Consider the following 17368-nt stretch of genomic DNA (forward strand, 5'->3'; position numbering starts at 1 on the left):
ATGGTCTTGACTTGTTGTGCTCGCACTGGTAGCAGGAACTAGAGGTTTTTCTTTATTTATAACTCTCCTCACATTTTTTTTGGCTTTGAAGTGAATCATGGTTGTGGACATTATCTTTGAATGTGCAGATATCTGTGAACATGAATTTGATGGGGAAGCTGAACTTGGAATGTTGGGCTTGCGCGTGAACTATACCATGTCCAATGCTTCGTCTGTTATTGTTTGGAAAGTAATTGTTGTTATTACATGACCCAAAAAAATTATTTTGTGCCACATCACTAGATGCACGGACATCACAACAAGCATGCTCACTGGATAAACATTTGAACCTAGCTATTATGAAGGAAAATTTGTATTGACAACAGTTTTAGATAGCAGGAGACACCTAGCCTGCTCTGCCTCTGCTAGCTTATTTCTGGCTTCTTCCATCTCTTCTTTGACTTGGGTGAAGAGAGCATCTGATTGCTCTTTTCGCTTCTTCGGGAACTCAGCTACATTCTCAAGGGCTGTTGCACGCTTTCTTTCAGCCTTTACTAGAACCACGAGGACACGAACAGTTGACGACTCCACCTGGCTTGTGTGTAATCCAGCATCATCTGGGAATTTGCACCTTGTGTCTAATCCAGCATCATTAGGGAACTGGCACCTTGTGTGTAATCCAGCCTCATTTTGGAAACATGATCTCGAGGTTGACCATACTTCCCTCCTCGCAGGAACTGCATCCTGACATGAAGTTACTTCTTTTTTAGATCAATACTCAGAGCAACCTAGATCCATTTAGTAGAAGCCAGATCAACAGGACTCGGAGAAGTGAATTCAAAAGGAAAAATATAAAAACAGACTACAAGGTGAGAACACCCACTTCCTACATCAAGCTAAAAATGAAAGCATTAGGACGATTAAGACTCTTCTTATTACACATCGAAGAACACGAGGCTAAGAGAAACAGAAACTACAACATATACACATCAAAGAACACGAGGCTAAACGAAAGTAATTGAAAGGGTGTTACTTACCAAAGCTCGTTTTACAGGTTCGGTGTATGATGTAGGGCGGAACCCTAGGTGGCCGATCTTTCACAAAAGGAGCGGATCCCAAAGAGGAACTCGAAGAACACGAGGGGGAACACGAGGGAAAACACGAGAGAATCACTCAACCAACAAGAATAGATCACACATGCGCTAGATCAATGAACACAAAGGTAAGATACAAGATCCAAATCCAACAAAGGACGATACAAAGGTAACCGGTTCTTCTCCGTAAGGAGGTCTTGATGGGGGTCTTCTCCGTGAGGAGGTCTTGAATCCAAGGTGGATCTTCTCCGTAGAGGGGCCGCGGTCTCTCTTGTGGAGTAGATCCGTAATGGATGAGCAAAGCTCTATCTCACATATGAGCTAATCCTTTGCTAACCCTAAAACGTAGGTGGAGGGGGAGTATATATAGTCTAAGGGGCGAAGGGGTACATGGGCTTTCGGCCTGGATACACTGCACGCAGGCAGGAGGGGTCGGATGTCCGGGCGACGGGCCGAATGTCCGGGCTTTCCCGAGACGCCGGATGTCCGGGCGCTGGGCCGGATGTCCGAGCTGGCGAGATCCAGCTTCTGGACGTTCTGTGATGGGCGCCGGATTTCCGGCCCGGATACACTGCACGCAGGCAGGAGGGGCCGGATGTCCGGGGCCTGGCCGGATGTCCGGGCCCTGTAGCACTTCGGTTGCTGGGTTGCTCCTGTTGTTGACATCTTCAAGGGCCGGATGTCCGGAGCCTGTAGACTTTCTCCGGTTCCTCTCGTCGTGCTCCTTCATCCTTGTACTTGGAGACTTGTCCATCATTCCGAGCATCTCCGAGAGGGTCTCCTTGGTACCTAGGCATGTGTAGTGTCCTTGCATTAGGTAGTAACCATGTCTCACATGAATGGAAAGGAGAAGCATTTAGGAGCGGGTTCACCTTAGGTCCAATTGCGTAGGCTCGAGTGTACATGGGGATGATCGTAGGATGCTCCGCATCATCTCCCCTCGCTTGGGAAAGATCCGACCTCGGATCGAAATCCTCATCACCATGGAAACGGGTGTCGTGGACGGACTTGTAGTTGGACGAAGTGGAAAACATGGCGCAATCCAAGTACTCCAAGGTGTGTCCGGAGTGGTACACATGCAAAAAGAGCAAACACAAACAACACTTGGAAATACAATGGTTAGCGCACACAAAGTGTCCATCATGTAAGAATCAGTCTGTGAGGCAAGATTGTTCATGACAAATCACATGAAGCTTAGCAAGATGATATGGAATGAGATGTAAAGCATTCATGGGAGCAAAAGCATTCATTGTGCACGCAAATGTGTTGTGAATGTGATCAATGCAACCACGGTGCAAAATGGTGTCATAGTGAGACGGTTTATCAATAGCATGAATATGGTAATGGATGCTCAATATGAATAAATTATCATGCAATTGATGGTAGGCAATATGATCATTATATATGAATATGCTATCAAGAAAGATCACAACAAATTTGCTAAGGAAATGTGCAAGCTCATATATCATGGATGACATGGGAATAGGTGCAACAAGACAAGCATAATGTGTGTCAATCCATGCAAAGGGTGCAAACTTGTGGTGAGTATGATATGTCCATCGAGCATGACATGTATGAGCACAATCTACAAATATGAAGGTGGGGGTGCAATGTGTCAAAGGAGTGTTATGTACCATAGCTCGATGTCGCGGTAGAAGTGTTGGTCCGGTGGTGCATCTACTAAGTCCGGGCACTCCTCAACTTGAAGGTTCATAGAGTCGATCTCCAATGTCGGTCCTGCATCCAATAGATGCATGTAGACAATAAGAAGGAAACAACAATGAAAGAATGACCCGTCCAATATGCATATATGAGGATGGCTCAAAGGGAAGGAGGTCACCTTTAGGAGTTTCTCAAGGATGATGGAGTTGCACATCTTGTATGCCTTCACATAACCAATATGTCTCGCGATGGTACCTCCTTTTGAATCCTTCAAAATGAAAGAACATGACAAACACTCAGAAAAACAAATGAAGTTAGCGTAAATGCAAAACCTATCATTCGAGTGGTAAGATACCCAACAAGCGTATGCATCATGCTCATCATAAGAAAGGACAATGGAACATTTCATAGTATGAAGGCATATGATGCGAGAACAACCAAATACAATAGGCTCAATCAACCAAGCATGCATCACAAGTGAAGTGTCCAAGTCTCCAAGATCATTAAGCATAGAGGCAACTATTGGAGGCAAGCGACAATAAACAAGATATATCATGTGAGAGGCATGAGCATATATGTCATCAACCCAAGAAAGCGAGTAATGGAACATGCGTGATGCAACCAAGCAAGTAATCATAGAGATCAAGTCAAGCAAGCTAGTAGTGCGAAGATGCAACGTACTAGAAGGAATCATGGCAAGCATGTCATGTGTGCAAATAGTGGTCATGAATAATGCACAAGACATATCACAAGCATGAAAGCAAGATATGAGCAATATATCATCAATGTATTGGCGAGAGGCCGTATGTAAATAGCAATGGGACATCATGACTCTCCCAACACAACAATCAACAATAGCATGAGGCACATGATAAACATGGCAATAGCAACAAGGATCTCCACCAAACATGTAAATACACATAGGAGTAGCATAATGGTGAATCATGGGTAGATGCAAGCAAGGGTCACAATTGCATGGCAAAATCATAGAAAGAGGCATAGCATGCAAAGTGAACACGGGAAAATGGACATGACGTAACAAGTGATATATAGCCCAAAGCCATGTGAGAGCCAAGTAAAAGGAATGCGCGAAGTCGTTGCGCGAAGGGAATGGTGGGAAGGACAATCCACGGGATCCCAAGTCATCTTTGCTCTCAAGAGCTCGTTTCGTCAACTCATGGGATTGTGAGGTTGACGAGTGTTCATAAGTACCTACACAAAACAAAGACAAAGGGAAAATTGTGTGTGCGTGGTAGATGTACACATCATCCATCATGATGCATACGTGCTTGTGTCGGTTAGCACAAAATATCCAATGCTCAAATAAATGAGATGCGTGATATAGAAACATGTCATCCATCATGAGAGGTTTGTTATTATGTATAGCATAATGGAGACTCAAATTGTGTAATGCATCATGAGAAATATCTAGAGCATTGTTATTCATGGAATGCATATGGTGCACGCAATTATGGGAATCATGCGAAGTATGGAATGCATCAAAATCTCCTAATATGTATGAGGAAACTATGGGGGTCTCCTCATGAGCATTTGTAGAAACATCACATGGAGAATATTGACAACATCCAAAACAAAGCATATTTGGAACAATGTGATCATGGCATGGCATAGTAGATGAATTGCGCAAATCATGTAAAGGAAGCATGGCAATATCATCACATGAAAAACAAAAGCCAATGACCATCATCTCGTCATCTATGCCATAAGTGCAAATGGGATTTATTTTAATGGGGCATGCATAGTCACTATGTTGAGATTGAAATGAAGCGATACAGGATATCTCACTTATAGCATATGACAAGTTCAATGGATTGTGAAACATGAAGTGACCAATAGAATTTTCACATGAAATCCTATGGAGCATAGCATCACAACTAGGCAACTCAACATGCTCATCATCATATTCATCATAAATTGGTAAGTCATGACATGAAGAAGTCGCACTAGCATGAAGCATTGGAATAGGTGGATCAACATCATGCAAGCAATCATTGGTAAGATAGTCCACTAGTGGGTCAAGAGAAGCACTATCACCTATGTTACCTTTGGAGCATAGCTCATGTGTTGTAGGTGAGGTTGCAACTTGTTGGTACCTTGTGGGGGGTTCATCATCGTCCACCATGGCCATCGGTTTTCCCATTGGAGGTATGGACTCATCGAGGATAGGCGTGTCGTCATGTAGGAGACCTAGCACCAAAGAAGAAAACACACTCGCAGTAGAGGGTAAGTCGTTAGAAATCATAGTGGCCTCACATGCCGTGTCAACTACCTCACTCACTAAGTGTTGTGGCTGACTCGCTCCCGGTATGATGCTCTCACTCATATGGTTGGTGGAGTCACTCAAATGGCTCTCAACCTCACATAGGATGTGTGGCATGCTCTCAAGTGTGGGGCTAGTGGTGGTCACACTCATCCTCTCATGGGAAATGCACTCAATGTCACATATGGTGGAGTCACTCATGTCACTCATGGTGGGGTGGCTCTCCTCACATGGGAATTGGGTCATCTCATGATATGTGGGTGTCAGAGAGCTGTTGGTGCAAATGTTTCCATGCTCAACAACTATCGCCGCCTTGGTTGAAGGGATAGTCCCATGCTCAACCTTCTTGTCACCGTCTTGTTGTTGGAGGCCCATATGATGTGGCACCTCGTAGCTTGTCTCCATGACCGAAGGGAATTTCCCATGCTCGGCCATCTTCCTTGAGGGGCTTCCGAAGATGGAAGTGTCGCCCTCGCTCGTAGGTGGTTGCCTTGTTGTTGAAGATGTTGATCTAGGCGAACTCACGGGAAGTAGGTGAAGATGCCATACGTCCAAAGGCGAAGATGCCCTGATAGCACTTGGCGAAGATGCCGAAGTGGTTGTTATAGCCGTAGCTCCGTCTTGGTGGTGCTCGTCTCGCGGTCTTCTCTTATGCTCATGAAGCTTGGACTTGGCATGAAGTAGGGCTTGTTGGGACTTGTGCGTTTGCGCTTGTGGAGCATCATCATGATGATGGTGTCGTTGTCGTGCTTGAGCTCGTAGTAGATGTCATTCGTCGTCGTCGTGCACATGTTGCTTGGAGGTGACTTGCCCTTCATGACGATGTGGATCACGCACTTGATGGTGGTCGCCATGGAGATGTTGACGTGGACGACTTGCGCTTGCATCCGTTTTGCGCTCCGAAGATGATCGACTTGCTTGCCGCCGCCTTGAGGATGATGAAGGGGAAGAAGACATGTAGTCAGCCACCATGTCACGTAGTTGATCCTTTAGCTCGCCCAACTTGGTGTCGATGTAGTCCCTTTTCCTTGCTTCGGAGTGGTGTATGTCGATGGCGAGGTTGTCGAGGCGCTCTCGCAAGGTAGATTGTGTGCCTTGCATTTGTCATTGTAGATCGAAGATGGACGCTTTGGTGATGTAGTTGTTCGCGCCGTCGTTGTTGTCGAAGACCGGAGATGAAATGCCTTGCCTATCCATCACAAGACTCGAGCAAATATGAGTGGGAGAAAGAGAAGAACTATACCAAATGTACCTTGACCGATGTTGAAGATGGATCAATGATCACTCAATGTGTAACAAGGAAATAGCACAATTGGTACCAATTCTTGTCGGTTTCTCACACCTACACAAGTAAGGCTTATGGTGGAGCTCGGTGAGGATAGTGGCACAAAAATTTGATGCAAAATGTTAGCAATAGTCAATAATGTTGAAAGAGATTCACAAATTCGCAAGTGAAACAAGTAGACCAATAGCAAAGAATGGCACACGGAAACACACACACGGATAGATAAATGGGGTCGTGCAACCAAGGAATGAGAACAAAATGTGGAATCCACGGAAAACGCTCGTGTTGCACAACTCAAGAGAGACGCTAGCATGATTGCTCTATAGGCGGATACGACACTTGTGCACAACCTATGATATGCAAAATGGATATACTTTCTATCCCAAGTATGCTATATATGTATGGTTCCCGGTGTTTCTCTCAAGATGATCCAAGATGACCGGATATGACAATCTTATATGCAATGTGGTATGATGCTATGGCACTTGCTTACAAGCTTCTTTGCTCTTTCTCTTTTGCTTAAAAGCTTTATTCTTCTTCTTCTTTTTTGTATGATATGGCCACTTTTGCACAATGCACAAAACAAGATAGCAATAGTGTATATGCGGGAACAAACTTGTGACACAAGAGATGATATAATACCAATATGGTATGGTATGTATGCAATGGAAGGTGTAGACCACTAATGTGCACAAGTAACGTTGCCGGCAATACTCAAATGGCTAGTCTCGATAGGCAAGTAACGCAAAAAGGGCTAGGGGTTATCAATGCAATTGCAAGGGGATATACAATGGAGGGATACCACGATACCAAGATGATATGGAGGTTACCGTCCGAGGCGATGATGAGTGGCAGTGTTCTTGATGTAGATACCAAGATGATGGAGACTCATCCCTAAGTAGCCGAAACACCTTAGGAAACGAAAAAACCGCGAACTCAAAATCTCAAATGTCAAATGTCAAATGGTGGTAGCGGGAATGCGGTGGTGGTTTTGCGTAAGCTCAAAGGGATTGCGGAAATGCAATGATGGGGTTTTTGCGAGTACGCGATGTGGAAGTGGAGGGTAAGGTGCTGAACTATACACGGTGTCGGAGTTCGAAGAACGGTCCCTAAGTAGCCGAAACACCTTAGGAGACACAACTCACAACACAAGCAAAATTGGGTTAAGTTGAGGTGGGCGGAAGTGTATGGTGGTCAAGCCTATGCGGAAGTTATGGTGGCGGTTGATGCAGAAGCAATCGTCCCTAAGTAGCCTAAACACCTTAGGAGACTCGAATCGCAACTCAAGCAACCACTAATGCCATGGGGAACAAATTGGGTTAGGTTGCGGAAGTCGGTGGTGGTTTTGCGGAAGTTATGGTGGAAGCCCTAGGCAAAGATGCCAAAGTTCCAAAACTTTGATGGAGTCCAATGGGGATGGGACCTATCTAGAGGGATAGAGGATGTCAATAGCTACTCAACGAGCTAAAGATCGTCAAAAAAGGACTCCGGATGTGGAAGTTATGCACAAAACGGTGAAACGGGGAAAGGTGAAATCCCAGGGGCCGGATGACCGGGGTTGAGCCCGGATTTCCGGGGCTGTCTGTCCAGAACCGCGCGCGAAAAAGCGCTCCAGGAGCCGGATGTCCGGGCTAAGGGCCGGATGTCCTGGGTGGCCGGATGTCCGGGGTTCGGGCCGGATGTCCGGGCTCCAAATCCGAGGATGAACTTGAGGAACTCGATTTTGGGGCGGAAATTGATGATTTCGGGGGTAAAATTGCGGAGATTTCGTGGATGGGAAGGGGGAAAAAGATGGGGGAAAGCTAGATCCACAAGTAACAAAGCAAATCCACGGATCAAATTCAACAAAACATCATCACACCAACAAATCACAAAAAAATTTGGGGGCTATTTTTTGGTGGGGATTTTCGAATTTGGGATGAAATCAACAAAACTAGGCAAGAAAACACAACGGGGAGGCTCCGAAATCGTGATCAACGTGGCTCATGATAGCAAGATGATGTAGGGCGAAACCCTAGGTGGCCGATCTTTCACGAAAGGAGCGGATCCCAAAGAGGAACTCGAAGAACACGAGGGGGAACATGAGGGAAAACATGAGAGAATCACTCAACCGACAAGAATAGATCACACATGCGCTAGATCGACGAACACAAAGGTAAGATACAAGATCCAAATCCAACAAAGGACGATACAAAGGTAACCGGTTCTTCTCCGTAAGGAGGTCTTGATGGGGGTCTTCTCCGTGAGGTCTTGAATCCAAGGTGGATCTTCTCCGTAGAGGGGCGCGGTCTCTCTCGTGGAGTAGATCCGTAATGGATGAGCAAAGCTCTATCTCACATATGAGCTAATCCTTTGCTAACCCTAAAACATAGGTGGAGGGGGAGTATATATAGTCTAAGGGGCGAAGGGGTACATGGGCTTTCGGCCCCGATAGACTGCACGCAGGTAGGAGGGGCCGGATGTCCGGGCTTTCCCGAGACGCCGGATGTCCGGGCGCTGGGCCGGATGTCCGGGCTGGCGAGATCCAGCTTCTGGACGTTCTGTGATGGGCGCCGGATTTCCGGGCTGGTGCCGGATGTCCGGGCTTGCGGGAGGGGCCGGATGTCCGGGGCCTGGCCGGATGTCCATCCCTGTAGCACTTCGGTTGCTGGGTTGCTGCTGTTGTTGACATCTTCAGGGGCAGGATGTCCGGGCCAGGGCCAGATGTCCGGGGCCTGTAGACTTTCTCCGATTCCTCTCGTCGTGCTCCTTCATCCTTGTACTTGGGGACTTGTCCATCATTTCGAGCATCTCCGAGAGGGTCTCCTTGGTACCTAGGCATGTGTAGTGTCCTTGCATTAGGTAGCAACCATGTCTCACATGAATGGAAAGGAGAAGCATTTAGGAGCGGGTTCACCTTAGGTCCAATGGCGTAGGCTCGAGTGTACATGGGGATGATCGTAGGATGCTCCGCATCAGTGTAGCTCCTCTTTAACTTGCCACACTCCTTGAAGATGTATATCCCGTGTTTGGTCTTCATTGCTCCTCTGCATGTTCGCACTCGTGGTTTTAAAATCTCAAGATGACCAAAAAATATACTACTCCCTCCGTCCCATAATATAAGAACATTTTTGACACTACAGTAGTGTCAAAAACGTTCTTATATTATGGGGCGGAGGGAGTAGTAATACTCACACATCTTGCGGGCAACATTGAAGCACTCGTCTGCCATGTTAGAGCATCTCCAACAGAAGTGCAACACGCGGCGCTTCAAAAAAGAGTTTACAGCGCCGGAATAGCCAGTTTTTGCGGGCCCGGAGTGCTGAGATTGAGAAGTAGAGATAGAGAGTAGAGACTAGAGAGTAGAGACATAGATAGTTCTCAGCATAGATATAGCATAGATAGATAAAAAAATAGATAGTTCAACTACTCCTCGTCGTCCGACTCCTCCTCGGTGATGTCCTCCTCTGACATCTCAATGTAGGCGCGAAGATACCGATCGTTGTCGGATTCCCAGGACGACGCTGCTCCTAGCCTCATGTTGAATTGAGCGTCCGCTTTTCGCATACGCTTGTCTTCACGATAGGCGGCTCGCTCCCCCTCCTCTTCTCCCTCTCCGCCCTCCTTTGCGCCTAGAACTTGCGCTCATTGATGATGTCCTGCGGGAAGCATTCGCAGCACAGCGCCATGGCTTCCTCGTCCATCTCGGCGATGCCGAGACGGTGCTCCCGCCTCCGGTTGTCGCGACGATCCTCGTCGGTGATAAGCCGCGGCAGAGGCGCGAGCTCTTGCGCCCGCTCCCGCATCGGCATGTTGGGGAAGTTTAATGTTCTATGAGGCCACCGGAGGCGCGACACCGCCGCGTCGTATGCGTGGGCGGCCTCATTAGCTGTGTCAAAATTGCCGAGGCCGCGGCGCATCCCATGGAACCGGATCTCGGCGGAGAAGCCGCCGGAGGGGCGCGCGCGGACGCCGCGGTATCCCCAAGTTTCCCGGTGACGCGGCGACATGGTGGCCCAGTGGCGGCGAGGCGAGAAAGAGCGGGGAGCGAGCGGTGGCGAGGCGTAGAGCGGGGAGAGAGCAGTGGCGAGGCACAGAGCGGGGAGAGAGCGGTGGCAAGGCACAGAGCAGTGGGAGGACGTTGGATTTTATAAAGCGCGCCGGACGCCGCGCGCCAAAACTAGCGCGCGCCCGGCCGCCTTTTCCCACGCGCGCGCGATCCTTTCCCGACGTCCCTGCTATCTCTATTCTCTTCTCTACTGTTATATTTATTTAATATTTAATATTTATCTCTACTTCTCTACTCTTTTAAAGTACAGAGTTGGTGATGGTGGTGTGCCTGCCATCCTACAATATAGGCCGTCCGATTTATATCCGACGTAGGAAGGAAACTATGGCAATTTTGCAGAAAGATACCCACACCCCTCTCCAGATTTGCAAATAAGACCTTCCCTCGTCCATCCTTTTCTCCCACAAGATAAACTACTCATACAAATGCATCTTGATGTTCCATGCAACGCATGGGCATCTTGCTAGTTCTAAAAAACTTTCCATCATTTGCCACACTACTAGTTGCAGATGAAGAACCTACCCAAGCACAGCGCGATACAGGAGCAACGCACAATTACAAGCTGATATTCTGTTGGACAATGGAGGCCATAACCAATTACTTTTACGGGAACAATAGAAACCAGGAAATTTGAAGGGTAGGTATGAACAAAATTGGAATTGCACATGTACTGCTAAGTGATTCAATACACACATTACCAATCGAGGAGGAGAACGATGGTCGCGGCGGCCTCTGTGCATCATGGTTGGCAACGGGAGACAATTCATTATCCACGATGGTGGTGCTTCTGTGCTTGGCATCGGCTTTCGGGAAGCAGATCCGAGACCATGGAAGACGGTGCCGGGGAAGAGGCTCAGTGTACGACGACGATGGTGGACTGGCTCCAGTGCGGCGTACGAGGTCATCAATGAGGCAGATGCGCTGCGGTGGACGAGTGTGCCGATGTAGAAGCGGAGGAGCACGAAGGCTGCGGTGCCGTGCAGAAGTCTATTTTGTGGTGGGGATAGAAAATGGGGAGTATTCAGGTGTACTACTCTGGGTGCCGGGGTGGGGTTGGCTGGGTAGGGTGAACCTGAAGTTACGAAAATAGCCCCCTACCAAGCGTCATCTGTAGGCCTGTTCCGAAGGCTATGATGGTAACTTCGCACTGCTCGAATTAGGGTCGTGGGAGATTTTCTCACCGCAAAATTTTGTGACACTGAACTCCCCGTGTGGCGTGTTGGGTGATTGGGCTAAGCAACTAGCGAGTAGTACTAGTAGTTAGTAGTACTAGTAACTACTAGTACTCCCTCCGTTTTTATTAACTCTGCATATTAGGTTTGACCGAAGTCAAACTTCCTAAAGTTTGACCACGTTTATAGAAAAATATAAACATTTACCATAACAAATATGTATGATGTGAAAGTACATTCAATAATGAATCTAATGGTATTTATTTGTTATTGTATATGTTAATTTTTTTGTTATAAACTTTCTGAGAGTTTACAAAACTTGACTTTGACCAATGCTAATACGCAGACTTAAATAAAAACGGAGGGAGTACACATTTGTTTTCTTAGTTTGTAGTGAATTAATCATTTGTTGTAATTGTGAAATAAATATATTAGGCTACTGACTTCGAATGTAGTGGCCTATACAATTCAATAGTTACAATCATTGTTGAATTCCAAGATGTATACGTGGTCTATAGTACTTCACAATATGCTCAAACTCGCATAAGCCCAGTCAAATGAGAATCTAAATGCATTTCATAGTTATTACTTTGTAGGATGCAACAAAACCAACCATAACTCTACATCATCCATTATAAAAGCAACATTTTGAACACATCCCAATGTGTGAATGAAACGTGTAGAGAGAGCTTGCGAAGATGGAGCAGATAGGGCGGGAAAGATTGTATGTATGTGGACGAGAGAGTAGGAGACAAACCTAGCGAGAGAGAGAGAGAGAGAGAGAGAGAGAGAGAAAGAGAGAGGAAGAAGTTAGGTCTGTGAGAAAGATGGAGACATGTAATATACGTGAGATGCGTGTGCATCCGGATTCTGTACATGTGGAAGGAGAAGAGACAACAGGTTTGATGAGAGAGCTGGAAAAACATGGACGAGAGGGGAAGGATCTCGTGGGTTGAGGGATTGATAATTTTGTGCGGGAGAGAGAGGGATTGGTAATTTTGTGCAGGAGAGAGAGGGGGAGGAGTCAGTCAGCCGTCGTCACATCATCCTGCTTCCAAATAGCCCCGCATTCTCTAGTGCAGTGTGGTCACCGTCTTCGATCTCCTCGATGCCCTCTTTGAAGATTGAGGTGTTGTGCATGCTGGGGTGCAGAGAAACACAAGCGAGAGTGGTCGCCATTTAACCTTGGATGGGGATGAATTGTGTGCTATTGGGAGGGGGAGTGTGTGTGCGGTGTGTGTGTGTGTGTGTGTGTGTGTGTGTGTGTGTGTGTGTGTGTCAGATATTGAGAAAAATCAAACCCATGGAGAGAAATGTGTGTGTATGTGAAGGAAAGCTACATGCTAAATAGGGTTTTCATGAAGAGATTGTGCGTGCGAGATAGAGAGCGATGTGCGGGCCTTGAGGTGGGCAGGGGCCGGGTGAGGGTGTCAAAATGTGTGCATTGATGCATGTGTTACATGCGATCGTGCGAGGGACGGACGAATCGAGAGAGATGGTTGTTGTGTTACGGATGCTCCTCTCTCTCTCTCACACACACACACACACAAGTACAAATAGAAGACTGTTCTCTCATGTATACACAACGTATCGGCATCTGTCTATGTCTCCTAATGCATGATCATTTGCACATTCACACCTCTCTATGTCTCTATCACACGCACACCGTCTCCACATTGCCCTTCCGCCACAACACACATATGGACACATACACACGTTCTCTCTCAGTCACACACACAAAATCAGTATTAAAAAAAACTAGGGCGCACCTAAAATGTCCAAATCCAAATAAACACGAACTGGTGCTAAATTCAAATATATGGAAATATTGTAGCGTCAAGAAATTTTCCAGGAAAAAAAGTTGAGTAATATTCGGGGATTGTTTTCACACACACAAAAAGGTTCGGTGGATGTCCTTCGAGTGCGACACGGTGACGCACCGTTCGATCGACCGCGCGGCCGCGGTTCACGCGCTTGCACAGGATTCCGTATCGTGGCTGTGGTAACTAATATAAGCGCTGCCTCAGTCTAATGTTTACGTGTACTAGTACGATTTTCTTTAAGTTTGACCAACCCTATATAAAACTAAACAAAGGTCCCATACGCCCACTCATCAATATGCCGCCGCCGCCGCCGTTGCACATGCCGGCGCCCGCCTGCTCCGGCCAACCATTTCTCGCCCATCACCGCCGTGTCGCCGCCATCCCTGTGACATGAAGCCGAAGGCTCGCCCGCTCACGTTGTCTGCAGTCCCCCCTCGGGATGCCGCCGCGCTGCCAGCAGCTGGTGGAGCCGTGTCTATGCACGCAGCATACGAATAGGAGGACGAGCGCGTGCTCCAGCACGCCGGCGAGGAGGAACTAGCGTGTCATTGTCGTCTCCGCCCGCACGGATGAGGCGCGCATGGTGGCTGTCGCGGCGGAAGCCGGTCATGCCCGCTCCGAGCCAGCAAACTGGGTGCAGACGCGGAATCTACCTTCGAGACCTTGAATGCCACGTGGATCCTGCAATCTGAAGGAGCAATTTGGGTCAGTCGACTCTTGTGAGCCGTTGGATGCAACATGGATGGCCATAAGGGCTTCTTCAACCTCCGAAATTGATGCACTGTTCATCTTCTCTCTCAAACATCGAGCCGCCAGCCCGCCACATGCCTAACTGCCTGCCGCCGCCACCCCGCCCTCCCCTGAACCGCCTGCCACCACCATGTCCCCCACCCCCGCCATCCATTTAACCCCGAGCATGATCCATTTTTTCCGGCGAACTGCATTCCACACCCAACAGTCATAAGATAGATCATGGGCACCCTGCCACCCTAATATAGATACTGGGGTAGCTTCTCTGCCGTATTCTTCCTTCGCTCCATCAAACTTCTTTCACAAATCGACTGACCCAAATTATACTACTAGTACGAACGTATTAAGTACAGTAGGAACACGAAGATACGAGCAGTAGTACCAACTGCAAGAAGAACAGTAGTAAGACATAGTACTAGTACTATTGTACGTACTAAAGAGTTCAATTAACGAGAAAGAACATAAAGTTCAAATAACGAGAAAGAACATAAACATAGTTCTACTGGGGTCTCAGCACAACACACCCCTAAAATAAAACTAAGCAACTAGTCCGCTTGACACTGCAGTAGAACCAGCATGAGCGACAGCACTGCCTCCTTACTCGGAGTCCGAGTCCATGTCCTCGACTTCGTCCTTGTCCCTCTTCCTCTTCCTCTTCGCCGACGCTTCTTTGCTTGAACCGGACACTGGGCTCTGCTTCTTCATCCAACCCTTGTAGATATTTAAACAAAGGTAGGCATCCATTGCTGCGTACAAGATTTGATATTCATCTATTGTCTTTGACTCCCATGCATGATGAAACTCGTGGTGAGGTCTCTTCAGTTTAGCGTACGAAGGATCAATAATGGCTACTGCCAGGGTCAGCATTGAAGGCTGAAAGGAGGACACCAGGCTTGCCTTATGGAGATCGAAGGGCTGTTCTACAATGAGGCCTATCCGACCTAGCACATCCCTGTCGTTCCTAAAGTCTACAGTAACGAATTTCACTCTTTCGTCCTGGAGGAAGTTCTTATAATCCTGGCACTCAACGTCGGCATGGCATATGTGGTAGACCAAGCACACGCAAACCTGGATCATGGTGGGCTTCTTCTTCTCTGCCTCCTTTAGAATCTTCTCGCTTTCCAGGACTGTGGTGTACGCAGCATCTAGCCCAGCGACCCACTCATCCTTTGAACTATTGAACATGCGTAGGAAGCGAGCAAGGCATGCTTTCACCGTAGCGGATCCATGGGTGTAGATGACGATGAACTCATCGTCAGTGATGGCTCTAACCTGGTACTCAGTGGCGACCATGGAGATTTGGGAGGCCATGGATTTTGGAGGAGGGTTAGGAGAAGTTGAACTAGTGTAATGTGAAAGGACAGGAAGACTGGGAGTGAACTATTGTAAGGTAGAAGACGGGGACGAGTAGGGCGTGCGAACGACGTGGGGTTATTGGCTTGCCCGGTGGATAAACGCCTGCAACCCCGAAAGAGTTCTCGAGTACTATGTGGGACCCACTAGATGTCGTGTCTACTAGACCCATATCGTAGGCCTGACGGTATAGCTTCTGCCTGTTTGCACGCCATGCCGGCGTGTGGATGTAACTTCACTTAATTCCGTCAACCGTCGCGCCTCCCACGACCTTCGCCTCCCTCGCGCGGTCGCGCCCTTTGAGACTTCGACCGGCTATGAATGAGCAATTTTTTGCCTACTCCGCATGCGTGATACTCCCTCTGGTCCTTTTTACTTCCGTCAACTGTTTGCATATTTTTTGACCAAATTTATACTAAAAATATCAATATCTACAATACTAATTATAATGAGTGTAAAAACTACGTTTTATAATGAGTTGATACATCTCCAACGTATCTATAATTTTTTATTGTTCCATGCTATTATATTAACCATGTAGGATGTTTTATATGCATTTATATGCTATTTTATATGATTTTTGGGACTAACCTATTAACCTAGAGCCCAGTGCCAGTTTCTGTTTTTTCCTTGTTTTTGAGTATCGTAGAAAAGGAAAACCAAACAGAGTCCAATTGACCTGAAACTTGACGGAGCTTATTTTTGGACCAGAAGAAGGCCATGGAGTAAAAGAGTTGGGCCAGAAGAGTACCGGGCTTCCCACGAGGGTGGGAGGCGCCCACCCCCCTGGGCGTGCCCCCCTACCTCGTGGACAGCCCAGAGACCCCCCTGACTTGTTCTCGACGCCAAAACCTCTTATATATACAGAAACCTCCAAAAAATAACCTAGATCGGGAGTTCCGCCGCCGCAAGCCTCTTTAGCCACCAAAAACCAATCGGGACCCTGTTCTGGCACCCTGCCGGAGGGGGGATCCCTCACCGGTGGCCATCTTCATCATCCCGGTGCTCTCCATGACGAGGAGGGAGTAGTTCACCCTCGGGGCTGAGGGTATGTACCAGTAGCTATGTGTTTGATCTCTCTCTCTCTCTCTCTCGTGTTCTTGAGGTGATACTAACCCAGACTGACGCTGTTTTCAGCAGAATTGCCATGGTGTTATTTTTGTGCAGAAACAAAAGTTCTCGGAATGACATGAAACTTCACGGAGATTATTTTTGGAAATAATAAAAAATACTGGCAAAACAATCAAGGCCAGGGGCCCACACCCTGTCCACGAGGGTGGGGGGCGCGCCTACCCCTGGGCGCGGCCCCTGCCTCGTGGGCCCCCTGGTGCTCTACCGACCTCAACTCCAACTCTATATATTCGTGTTCGGGGAGAAAAAATCAGAGAGAAGGATTCATCGCGTTTTGCGATACGGAGCCGCCGCCAAGCCCTAATCTATCTCGGGAGGGCTGATCTGGAGTCCGTTCGGGGCTCCGGAGAAGGGAATCCGTCGCCGTCGTCATCATCAACCATCCTCCATCACCAATTTCATGATGCTCACCGCCGTGCGTGAGTAATTCCATCATAGGCTTGCTGGACGGTGATGGGTTGGATGAGATTTATCATGTCATCGAGTTAGTTTTGTTAGGGTTTGATCCCTACTATCCACTATGTTCTGAGGTTGATGTTGCTATGACTTTGCTATGCTTAATGCTTGTCACTAGGGCCCGAGTGCCATGATTTCAGATCTGAACATATTATGTTTTCATGAATATATGTGAGTTTTTTTATCCTATCTTGCAAGTCTACAGTCACCTACTATGTGTTATGATCCGGCAACCCCGAAGTGACAATAATCGGGACCACTCCCGGTGATGACCGTAGTTTGAGGAGTTCATGTATTCACTATGTGTTAATGCTTTGGTCCGGTACTCTATTAA

Source organism: Aegilops tauschii, chromosome 7 (assembly GCF_002575655.3).
Source record: "Aegilops tauschii subsp. strangulata cultivar AL8/78 chromosome 7, Aet v6.0, whole genome shotgun sequence".
NCBI lineage: Eukaryota > Viridiplantae > Streptophyta > Magnoliopsida > Poales > Poaceae > Aegilops > Aegilops tauschii.